This window comes from Engystomops pustulosus, chromosome 4 (genome assembly GCF_040894005.1).
Source record: "Engystomops pustulosus chromosome 4, aEngPut4.maternal, whole genome shotgun sequence".
Classification (NCBI taxonomy): Eukaryota; Metazoa; Chordata; class Amphibia; order Anura; family Leptodactylidae; genus Engystomops; species Engystomops pustulosus.
Window position 1 is genome coordinate 137,437,120 of NC_092414.1, and position 12,610 is coordinate 137,449,729.

A 12,610-nucleotide genomic window follows, 5' to 3' on the forward strand; every position below is an offset into this window, starting at 1 on the left:
ACATAGATCTCTCAAAAGATCTTTTTATACCTCGGCCTGTGACCAGGACAAGGGGGCATCCTCTACGCCTAGAGGAGAGGCGATTTTTACCATCACCATAGACAAAGGTTCTTTACTGTAAGAGCATTGAGACTGTGGAACTCTCTGCCGCAGGAGGTTGTTATGGCGGACTCTATGTACATGTTCAAGAGAGGCCTGGATGACTTTCTGGAGAGAAAAAATATCACGGGTTATGGGGATAAAACATTTATTTAATTCTTAAAGGTTGGACTTGATGGACTTGTGTCTTTTTCCAGCCTTATATATACTATGGATGAGAAAGAGATTTATGGGAAAAAAATGACATAACCATCAATGTTATTTAGGTGTAAAAAGGCATCTAGATTCTACTTGAAGCTCTCTGCTGTCCCTACTGTGACCAGCGCCTGCGTCAGGCTATTCAACAGATTGACAGTTCTCATAGTAAAAAAGTCCTGTCGCCTCTGGTGATTAAACCTTGATTTCTCCAGATGCAGACAGTGCCCCCTCATATTTTGATTTGATTTAGGCTACATTTACACGGCCATATGAAAACGTCTGTATCTGTACCGTTTTTTTACGGGTCAAATACGTCCAACCATTTATATTGCCGTTTTTGACACTGTAGCGTGCCGTATAAAAATATAGAGCATGTCCAATTTTCTCCCGTATTTCAGTTCTGTATGCCCTAGAAGTCTATGGGGATGTATAAAATACGGGTTACATACGTGCTACATACGGATGAAAAACATCATGTAAATACGGGCTCATACGGCCCGTAAATACGGGACTGGAGAAATCATATGGCCGTGTGAATGTAGCCTTAATCTGGAACAACTTGCCACCATATTTTTTGTATGGACCATTCATATATTTATATAAATTAATCATGTCCCCTTGTAGTTGTCTCTTTTCCAGGCTAAATAAATCTACAGGCGGTCCCCTACTTAAGGACACCCGACTTACAGACAACCCATAGTTACAGACGGACCCCTCTGCCCACTGTGACCTCTGGTGAAGCTCTCTGGATGCTTTACTATAGTCCCAGACTGCAATGATCAGCTGTAAGATGCCTGTAATGAAGCTTTATTGATAATTCTTGGTCCAATTACACCAAAAATTTTGAAACTCCAATTGTCACTGGGGCAAAAAAAAAAAATTGTCTAGAACTTCCATTATAAAATATACAGTTTCGACTTACATACAAATTCAACTTAAGAACAAACCTCCAGACCCTATCTTGTATGTAACCTGGGGACTGCCTGTAGTTGTTTTAATCTTTCCTCATAACCGAGACCCTCCATACCCCTTATCATTTTTGTGGCTCTTCGTTGAACCCTCTCCAGCTCAAGGGCATCCTTTTTATGGACCGGAGCCCAGAACTGGACAGCATATTCCAGGTGAGGCTGAACCAATGCCTTGTACAGTGGTAATATTACACCCCTATCTCGAGAGTCCATACCACTTTTGATACATGACAAGATCCTGAGATTAAGAGGCAGCTGATTGACATTGCATGCTGTTATTCAATTTATGATCTACTAGTACCCCCAGGTCCTTCTCAACAAGGGACTCTCCCAGATTTACTCCTCCAAGGACATATGTTGCCTGTGGATTATTAGCTCCCAGGTGCATAACCTTACATTTATCCACATTACACCTCATTTTCCATGTGGACAACCAAACACTCAGTTTGTCCAAGTCACCCTGCAGCCTATGAACATCCTCCATAGACTGTATTACACTACACAGCTTGGTGTCATCTGCAAACATAGACACAGTGCTATTAATTCCTTCCTCTATATCATTAATAAATATATTAAATAGTAGTGGGCCAAGCACAGATCCCTGGGGTCCACCACTCATAACTGGTGACCATTCAGAGTAGGAATCCTTGACCACAACTCTCTGGATACGATTCTTCAGCCAGTTTTCCAAATGATTCCTGCCAAACCAGTGGACCTTATTTTACCCATCAGGCATCTATGAGGGACAGTGTCAAATGCCTTTGCAAAGTCCAAGAACACAATATCCACATCAGCTCCTTCATGGAAGCAGGTTAGTCTGACAACTTAGTAAACCCATGCTGGCTGTCACTTAATATACTATTTGATGTCATATACTCCAGTATATAGTCTTTTACTAAGCCTTCCAATATTTTCCCCACAATGGAAGTTAAGCTTACAGGCATTGTAGTTGCCTGGCGAAGTTCTAGAGGCCTTTTTTAAATATTGACACAACATTTGCCTTGCGCCAGTCACTTGGCACCACGCCAGACATTACTGAGTCCCTGAAGAATTTAGACAGCAACTCTGGGGTGTAACCCATCTGGTCCAGGAGCCTTGTACACATTGATTTTATTGAGCTTATATTGGATCGTGTCTACATTCAGCCAGTCTAGTATATTACAGGATGCATGACCCGCACTGGCACCACCCATGTCAGAAGTTCTTTCTTCTATTGTATAAACAGAGTTAAAAAAAAAAAAGCCATTTAGTATCTCAGCCTTCTCTTGGTCTCCAGTCACTGATGCCCCATTTTCAGAATAAAGGGGTCCAACCTGCTCAGACCCATTTTTTTATTGCATTGATATACTTAAAAAAATTCTTATGATTTGTTTTGCTATCTCTGCCCACCTGTCTTTCATTTTGTATTTTTGCTGATTTGATTTCCTTTTTGCAGATTTTTGGTAAGTGTTTTGTAAGTATTGTAGATTTGTACCGTGTTAGCCATGGAGAGCAGAAGAAGAGTGAAGAAATCAGGCGATACCTTTTTGAGGCTAACTGAGTATATTTGATGGTGAGCTTTCGAGAATACTAGTTCTCTTCTTCAGACATGATGTTATGCATGAAACAGAAAATTCACAGCATTTTATACACACTAAACAGTGATCATCAAAGGATATTAAAAAAACCTCTAAAACAACAGATTGATAAAAACAGGGACATCTTATTTACAACAGGATGGCAATAAAAACATTAAAAACCTATGAGGCGAGACACATGAGCCCTGGCTCTTATCTGCTTGTGGCCTCCAGGTCAGAGGTAGGAGGTCATGAAGCTGGCATGAATGTTAAGACCACTTTGCAAGGTGTTGAATCTCCTCATTAATTTATACTCCCATTCTTTCCTTTCCCTCTGTGTCTTAAAATGTCCCATTAAAACAGTAATCTGCAAATCTTCCATAGTGTGGTCCTCTCTGGAGAAATGTGCAGCCACTGGCAGATCTTTCCTTTCATTTTTAATATCAGCTCTGTGTGAGTTCATACGTTGATGGAGTCTCTGACCTGTTTCTCCAACATAAAGGCCTGTGGTTGGACACTGCTGACACATAATAAGGTAGACCACATTAGAGGACCTGCAGGAAAAGGTCCCCTTGATCTGATGTACCTGCTGTGATTGGGGTACAGGTACCTGATCACCTGTGCGGATCTGCTGGCACGTTTTACACCTGCTTTGCAGGCAGGGTGAGGTACCATTTTCTGATGGGGGTCTCAGGGCACTCCGGACAACCAGTTGTTTCAGGTTTGGTGGTTGCCGGAAGGACAGGAGAGGAGGGACTGGAAATATTTCTCTTAATCTTGTGTCTTTATGCAGAATCGGTTGGAGTTCCTTGGCAATGTGACGCAGGATCTCCAGTTGTGGGCTATAAGTGATTACTAGGGGCACTCTGGCCTCCTGTTGGGTCTCCTTATATCTGAGTAAATCATCTCTGTTGATGGCTGCTGCTTTACCTATTTGGTTATCAGTCACTTTTGGTCTGTAGCCCAACTGGAGAAATTCAGACCTGAGCTCCAGGAGGTGTTTTTCCAGATCTTTCTTGTCTGAACAGATACGGTTGTAGCGTATGGCCTGGCTGTATATGATAGACTGTCTGGTATGTTTGGGGTGGAAGCTGTTATGTCTCAGGTAGGCCGTTCTGTCTGTAGGTTTATGGAATATGGATGTGGTTAAGTGGCTGTGGACATTTTAAGACACAGAGGGAAAGGAAAGAATGGGAGTATAAATTAATGAGGAGATTCAACACCTTGCAAAGTGGTCTTAACATTCATGCCAGCTTCATGACCTCCTACCTCTGACCTGGAGGCCACAAGCAGATAAGAGCCAGGGCTCATGTGTCTCGCCTCATAGGTTTTTAATGTTTTTATTGCCATCCTGTTGTAAATAAGATGTCCCTGTTTTTATCAATCTGTTGTTTTAGAGGTTTTTTTAATATCCTTTGATGATCACTGTTTAGTGTGTATAAAATGCTGTGAATTTTCTGTTTCATGCATAACATCATGTCTGAAGAAGAGAACTAGTATTCTCGAAAGCTCACCATTAAATATACTCAGTTAGCCTCAAAAAGGTATCGCCTGATTTCTTCACTCTTCTTCTGCTCTCCATGGCTAACACGGTACAAATCTACACTACTAGCAACTTGGAAGATACCACAATGTACCGCACAAGAATGGAACTGAAAACCCGGCTTAAAAAGTTTGCACAGCTAAACAGCGACATATTTTTCCTAACAAAATGCAAAAAGGAAGGACTCATCCCAGAAGGCTTCACACTACGCAACCCAACCCGGAATACTTACAACAGTCGATTTGCAGAATGGCTGTGCATACGGACATCTGAAAAACTGCGCAACAACATGATTAAGATTCTCTATAACAACAAGAGGAAAATACAGGAGGAAATACATGCCCTAAAGACACTCCTGGAACATGATACAGAGGAGATGAAGGACAAACTCCAATTATATTACCATAAACTTCAGGATATGATGATCAACAACAAAAAGAAAAAGCTCCAGAGACTGAGACAAAAAGTCTCCATCACCACAGGCACAAGTGCTCAGCCAGTTCACCAGAGCTGTGTTGTGAACCTTTCCTCCTATGAGCCTGACAAACATGAGATGTCAGTTCTCTCCAAAGGTCTGTCCTTCTGCCCTGCAAGATCTGTGGACAAAATTAAACTCTGCAATGACATGGAGGAATTCTTCAGAAAAATAAGACTCAGAGAATATTTCCATGACAGAGACTCTCCTCACAGCACAGATTTGGAGACAGGACAGTTCAACAGCAACCCAACAAAAAGATCTACCTGGACCCCCAAACCTGGAACCAACTCAACACTGGATACATACATTGACCACTTCAGAAAAAAAGTGAAAACTGAAATCCTGGGGAAAAGAAAGAAACAAGTAAATAACCTAACCCTGCAGGAACAAAGGGCTATTCAATCATTGAAAGCAAACCCAGATATCATTATAAAACCTGCAGACAAAGGGGGTGCAATAGTCATAATGAATACCTCTGACTATATCAAGGAAGCAAACAGACAGCTGTCCAATACCATTCATTATAGTAAACTTGAGAGTGATCCAACAGAGGCCTACAAGAAGCAACTTATTGATATGACCAAGAAGTTTTCAACTGAGATGCAACACAAGGTCCACCTTCTCATCCCAGAGGATCCCAGGCCAGGCTGTTTCTATATGCTCCCCAAGATACACAAAGATGGTAATCCAGGAAGGCCTATTATTTCTGGCATTGGCACCTTGACGGAAAGTATCTCAGGTTGGGTGGAAAATCTCCTTAAACCCCTGGTCAGAAATACTCCTAGCTACATCCAGGACACTACTGACCTTCTAAATAAACTCAAGACTGTAGGCCCACTTCCTGATGGTACAATTCTGGCCACCATGGATGTGGAATCTTTATACACTAACATCCCCCATAAAGATGGAATAGCAGCATGCCGGGCACACATGGAGAAGCACAACTTACCAACAGAACTGGTCTCAGATCTCATACAATTTGTGCTCACCCATAACTATTTTTCATTTGGAGAGGATCTGTACCTACAGTGTATGGGAACATCGATGGGTTCAAGGTGTGCACCACAGTACGCCAATCTTTTTATGGCTGAACTGGAAGGTGCTTACTTATCCACATGCACCACAAAACCCATGATCTATCTCCGTTATATTGATGATATTCTGATCATCTGGACTGCAGGTGAGGAGGCCCTAATTCAATTCCATGAGGGCTACAACAACTTTCACCCCACCATCAATCTGAAACTAAGCTATTCAGACAAGGAGATACACTTTCTGGATACCACCATACAGATTAAAGACAGCCACTTAACCACATCCATATTCCATAAACCTACAGACAGAACGGCCTACCTGAGACATAACAGCTTCCACCCCAAACATACCAGACAGTCTATCATATACAGCCAGGCCATACGCTACAACCGTATCTGTTCAGACAAGAAAGATCTGGAAAAACACCTCCTGGAGCTCAGGTCTGAATTTCTCCAGTTGGGCTACAGACCAAAAGTGACTGATAACCAAATAGGTAAAGCAGCAGCCATCAACAGAGATGATTTACTCAGATATAAGGAGACCCAACAGGAGGCCAGAGTGCCCCTAGTAATCACTTATAGCCCACAACTGGAGATCCTGCGTCACATTGCCAAGGAACTCCAACCGATTCTGCATAAAGACACAAGATTAAGAGAAATATTTCCAGTCCCTCCTCTCCTGTCCTTCCGGCAACCACCAAACCTGAAACAACTGGTTGTCCGGAGTGCCCTGAGACCCCCATCAGAAAATGGTACCTCACCCTGCCTGCAAAGCAGGTGTAAAACGTGCCAGCAGATCCGCACAGGTGATCAGGTACCTGTACCCCAATCACAGCAGGTACATCAGATCAAGGGGACCTTTTCCTGCAGGTCCTCTAATGTGGTCTACCTTATTATGTGTCAGCAGTGTCCAACCACAGGCCTTTATGTTGGAGAAACAGGTCAGAGACTCCATCAACGTATGAACTCACACAGAGCTGATATTAAAAATGAAAGGAAAGATCTGCCAGTGGCTGCACATTTCTCCAGAGAGGACCACACTATGGAAGATTTGCAGATTACTGTTTTAATGGGACATTTTAAGACACAGAGGGAAAGGAAAGAATGGGAGTATAAATTAATGAGGAGATTCAACACCTTGCAAAGTGGTCTTAACATTCATGCCAGCTTCATGACCTCCTACCTCTGACCTGGAGGCCACAAGCAGATAAGAGCCAGGGCTCATGTGTCTCGCCTCATAGGTTTTTAATGTTTTTATTGCCATCCTGTTGTAAATAAGATGTCCCTGTTTTTATCAATCTGTTGTTTTAGAGGTTTTTTTAATATCCTTTGATGATCACTGTTTAGTGTGTATAAAATGCTGTGAATTTTCTGTTTCATGCATAACATCATGTCTGAAGAAGAGAACTAGTATTCTCGAAAGCTCACCATCAAATATACTCAGTTAGCCTCAAAAAGGTATCGCCTGATTTCTTCACTCTTCTTTTGTAAGTATTCAAAGTCTCAGGTGACTCATATTTTGAATGCCCCCTTTTTATCATTTATTGCCCTTTTAACTGTAGCTGTAAGCCACGGGGGTGTAATCTAGCTGTCTATACTTGTTACTTATAGGAATAAAGTTAGAAGTATAATGACCCAGGATAGATTTGAATGTCTCCCATTTAACATTAGTATCATAATGTGACAGTATCTGATCCCAGTCTTTATCCTGTAGTGCAGCCCTAGATTTCTGAAAATTAACCTCCTCAAAATTCAATGTTTTCAATTTTCCCACCTGTTTTCTTTTTGCAGTTTAAGAGGAAAATAATTATATTATGATCGCTGTTCCCAAGGGTTGCCTGAACACTGACATTTTGAACAATCTTCACATTGTTAGAAATCACAAGGTCCAATGAAGCATCACCTCTTGTGGGATCTTCTACAAGCTGCACCATAAATTTATCCTGCAGAAAGTTGATAAAATGTCTCCCCTTTACAGATGAAGAAGAGCCCTGACCTCAATTTATATTTGGAAAGTTAAAGTCTCCCATTATCACTACTGTCCCTTCCTGTGCAGCCCGCTCCATCTGTTTATATAGGTGACCCTCTATTTCCTCAGAGATGTTAGGGGGGTTAATAAATTACACCAAAAACAATTTTCTCAAAGGCCTTCGGACTTTGAATTTCAACCCACAAAGTTTTGCTTTTGAGTATCTTCTGACATACAGAAATACACCACCTCCCCTCCTATTTGCCCTGTCTTTCCATAAGAGTGTAAAACCTTGAATATTAAGACCCCATTCGTGTGATGCATTGAGCCTTGTCTCCGCTACACCTACAACATCTAATTGTTCCTCTAATACCAGAGACTATAGCTCGCCCATTTTGCCTGCGATACTTCTTGCATTTGTGAACATACTTTAACTTTCCACAGTTATTTATTTGATTTATCGTAATTTTACTGGCACATATACACTCACTGGCCACTTTATTAGGTACACCATGCTAGTAACGGGTTGGACCCCCTTTTGCCTTCAGAACTGCCTCAATTCTTCGTGGCATAGATTCAACAAGGTGCTGGAAGCATTCCTCAGAGATTTTGGTCCATATTGACATGATGGCATCACACAGTTGCCGCAGATTTGTCGGCTGCACATCCATGATGCGAATCTCCCGTTCCACCACATCCCAAAGATGCTCTATTGGATTGAGATCTGGTGACTGTGGAGGCCATTTGAGTACAGTGAACTCATTGTCATGTTCAAGAAACCAGTCTGAGATGATTCCAGCTTTATGACATGGCGCATTATCCTGCTGAAAGTAGCCATCAGATGTTGGGTACATTGTGGTCATAAAGGGATGGACATGGTCAGCAACAATACTCAGGTAGGCTGTGACGTTGAAACGATCCTCAATTGGTACCAAGGGGCCCAAAGAGTGCCAAGAAAATATTCCCCACACCATGACACCACCACCACCAGCCTGAACCGTTGATACAAGGCAGGATGGATCCATGCTTTCATGTTGTTGACGCCAAATTCTGACCCTACCATCCGAATGTCGCAGCAGAAATCGAGACTCATCAGACCAGGCAACGTTTTTCCAATCTTCTACTGTCCAATTTCGATGAGCTTGTGCAAATTGTAGCCTCAGTTTCCTGTTCTTAGCTGAAAGGAGTGGCACCCGGTGTCTTCTGTTGCTGTAGCCCATCTGCCTCAAAGTTCGACGTACTGTGCGTTCAGAGATGCTCTTCTGCCTACCTTGGTTGTAACGGGTGGCGATTTGAGTCACTGTTGCCTTTCGAACCAGTCTGCCCATTCTCCTCTGACCTCTGGCATCAACAAGGCATTTCCGCCCACAGAACTGCTGCTCACTGGATGTTTTTTCTTTTTCGGACCATTCTCTGTAAACCCTAGAGATGGTTGTGCGTGAAAATCCCAGTAGATCAGCAGTTTCTGAAATACTCAGACCAGCCCTTCTGGCACCAACAACCATGCCACGTTCAAAGGCACTCAAATCACCTTTCTTCCCCATACTGATGCTCGGTTTGAACTGCAGGAGATTGTCTTGACCATGTCTACATGCCTAAATGCACTGAGTTGCCGTTGCTGTGATTGGCTGATTAGAAATTAAGTGTTAACGAGCAGTTGGACAGGTGTACCTAATAAAGTGGCCGGTGAGTGTATACTCACTAGTATTTTGTACTTGTGGATCTCCTTATCCACTGCCTTATTCCCCATACACCGCCCACATCACCACCCACCAGCATAACCTGTCCCTCTCTAACCTGTCTACCCCTTTAGTGTCTTCCTTTTCCTCCTCCCCCAGTCCTAGTTTAAATAATCTGCCACCCCTGCTAGGATCTTCTCCCCCAGTACAGAAGCCACCCTCCCATTTAGGTGCAAGTTATCTATGGAAAACATTTTGTATATATATTATATATGGCAACTGTTCTGTGGGCGTATATATGACACTGTAGGTTTGTTTTGTTATAGAACTCAGCCCTTAGACTGGTTAGAAGGTAGGTATAGCATGAGAGGTAGTCCTGAAGGATATGGATTAGTTTATACACTATATGTTCTGAATTACGTAATGCACTGTGTGAATTGCGAACCTACACAGATGTAGTGTACAAAGCCGCCAAGAAGGAGGGGCAATGTGATGATCTGGCCAACGGAGAAATATGAAAAGGAGACTTTCAGGCAATTGACAGAGAGAGATATGTATCTGAAACTACCTTCCATACCTCAATGAATTTGCCATTTGAAGGGTATTCTTTGCTTAACTCTAGAGTCTGGAATAATTCCAAAGAGAGTAAATGAGGATTTGATTATTGTTGAACCAAGGATACCCACAATCAGGGGCGGACTGGGAATTTAAAGTGGCCCTGGAAAAAACTGTAAAAGTGGCCCCATTCTGTGGGTGGGGTCAAAACAAGTAGGCGTGGCATTGTGATGTGGGTGGAGTTACTAAACAGCGCAGAGAAAGACACTCATTCTACCTCCCTTATACAGGAATAAAGCTTCTTTTATAAGAGCACACAACTAATACTGCCCTTAAGTAAAATATATTGTAATACTACATTTTGTGTACAAGAATATAACTACTATAATACTGCTCCTATGTACAAGAATATAACTACTATAATACCGGTCCCTATGTACAAGACTATAACTACTATAATACTGTCCCCTATGTACAGGAATATAACTACTATAATACTGCCCCCTATGTACAAGAATATAACTACTATAATACTGTCCCCTATGTACAAGAATATAACTACTATAATACTAATCCTAGCCAGCCAGCCCCCCCAGTATATAGCCTGCCAGACCCCCCCAGTATATAGCCAGCCAGCCCCCTCCTTTAAACAGCCAGCCAGTCACCCCTGTATACAGCACCCTCCCCTGTATACAGCACCCTCCCCTGTATACAGCACCCCCCCTGTATACAGCAGCCCCCTCTGGTATACAGCAGCCCCCCTATATAGAGCAGCCCCCTCTGGTATACAGCAGCCCCCCTGTATACAGCAGCCCCCTCTGGTATACAGCAGCCCCCCTGTATACAGCAGCCCCTCTCACCCCAGTACATGCAAATAAAAAACATGAAACTCACCTTTCCAACGCGTTCTCCGCTGCTCCGCTACATGATCCAGTCCGGCCGCGGTCACAGCTCCGGACTGGATCATGTGGCGGAGCAGCGGGGAAAGCGTTGGAAAAGTGAGTTTCATGTTTTTTATTTTTGCACCGGCCCCACCAGTCCCGGACCGGCCCCAAGTGAATTGGCCCACCTGGATTTCTCCCGGTGGGTCTTATGGCCAGTCCGCCCCTGCCCACAATATATATTTTTTTTAACAAAAATCCACATGAGCCCCACCGACACCCCTGGTCGTCCAATTGTATTGGGGATGGGGGGGCTCTATGATCCGTTGAGTTCATTGATTACTATCTGAAACCCCTAGTCAGCTGTCTTCATACTTATGAGACACTACCGAGGTGCTGAAAAGGATAGATGGAGTATGTGTAGATGCAGGGATCATTTTAGTAACCGCGGACATTGAGTCCCTGTATACCAGTATAAGACATGAAGACCGACTGAGTGGGGTCCGCTATTTTTTGCCGATTGTTTCATCTGATTATGGTAGTGAGTCATAACTTTTTTGTATTTAAGGAATGTTTCAAGTTTCAATTGAAAGGAATGATCCCGGCACTTCGAGGTAAGTCAAAAATGAAATGTTTTTTAATTCACAAAATCTCACATGTAATACAGAATATACCGCAAAAACATGTTTTTCGGCTCCTCCTGAGCCTTCGTCAGCTGATATACTGCCGGATAGTTAAAAATTTTTAAAGACGTAAGTAACCAATGAGTGTGTGGCGCGTCATCCGTCTGCCGCATCATCTGACCGTGACTTCCGGGTCACGTGATCGATCATTCCTTCGCGTCATCAGTCACATGGTCCATCCTCTGTGATGCGCTTGTCAGCTGCATCTCCGCGAGTGCATCAAGTGTTATACAGTGAGAAGTATACAGGTTTACAAGTGACAAGTTAAATCTTATCTTAAACCTAATGGTATTATAACATTAGTATTCACTGGTTAGTTATATTTAATACAGCATATAACTTGCAATCAAATAAAGAACAGAAAATATAAAGGTAACAATATACATTATTTCTCAAAGGGGTTAGTAGTTACTATGTAAATAATAAGAAGTTAATAGTTTGTCGTATATAAGGTACAGTAGCATATTGATTAGATGTTAATATTAAGCAAAAATAAATAAGAATTCTCTATACCATGTCTTCTTTCCCATATCAGTAGAACTCAAATATTCTGTGTCTGTAAAAAAACAATAAGAGATCAGACTAAAAGTGACAAATTTCATAATCCCTATTCAGACCATATGGTTCCAGGGTTTTTAACTCATGTATCCAAAATGCCTCTTTCCGTAGGAGTAATTTGGTGATGTCTCCCCCTCTTCTCGGTGGATTAATTTTATCGATTACCTGATATTTTAATTGAGGTAAAGAATGATTGAATTTTTTTAAAATGTGCGGGTATCGGTAACAGGAGGTTTTCCCTCCTAATGGTGGACTTATGCTATCCAATGCGATCGCCTACACGCTGGCGTGTCTCGCCGACGTTTAGGAGACCACAGGGGCATTTGATGGTATATATTACGTCCTTGGAATGACAGGTAAAGTAACCCTTTATCTTATATGCTCGTCCTGAGTGAGGGTGGAAGAATGT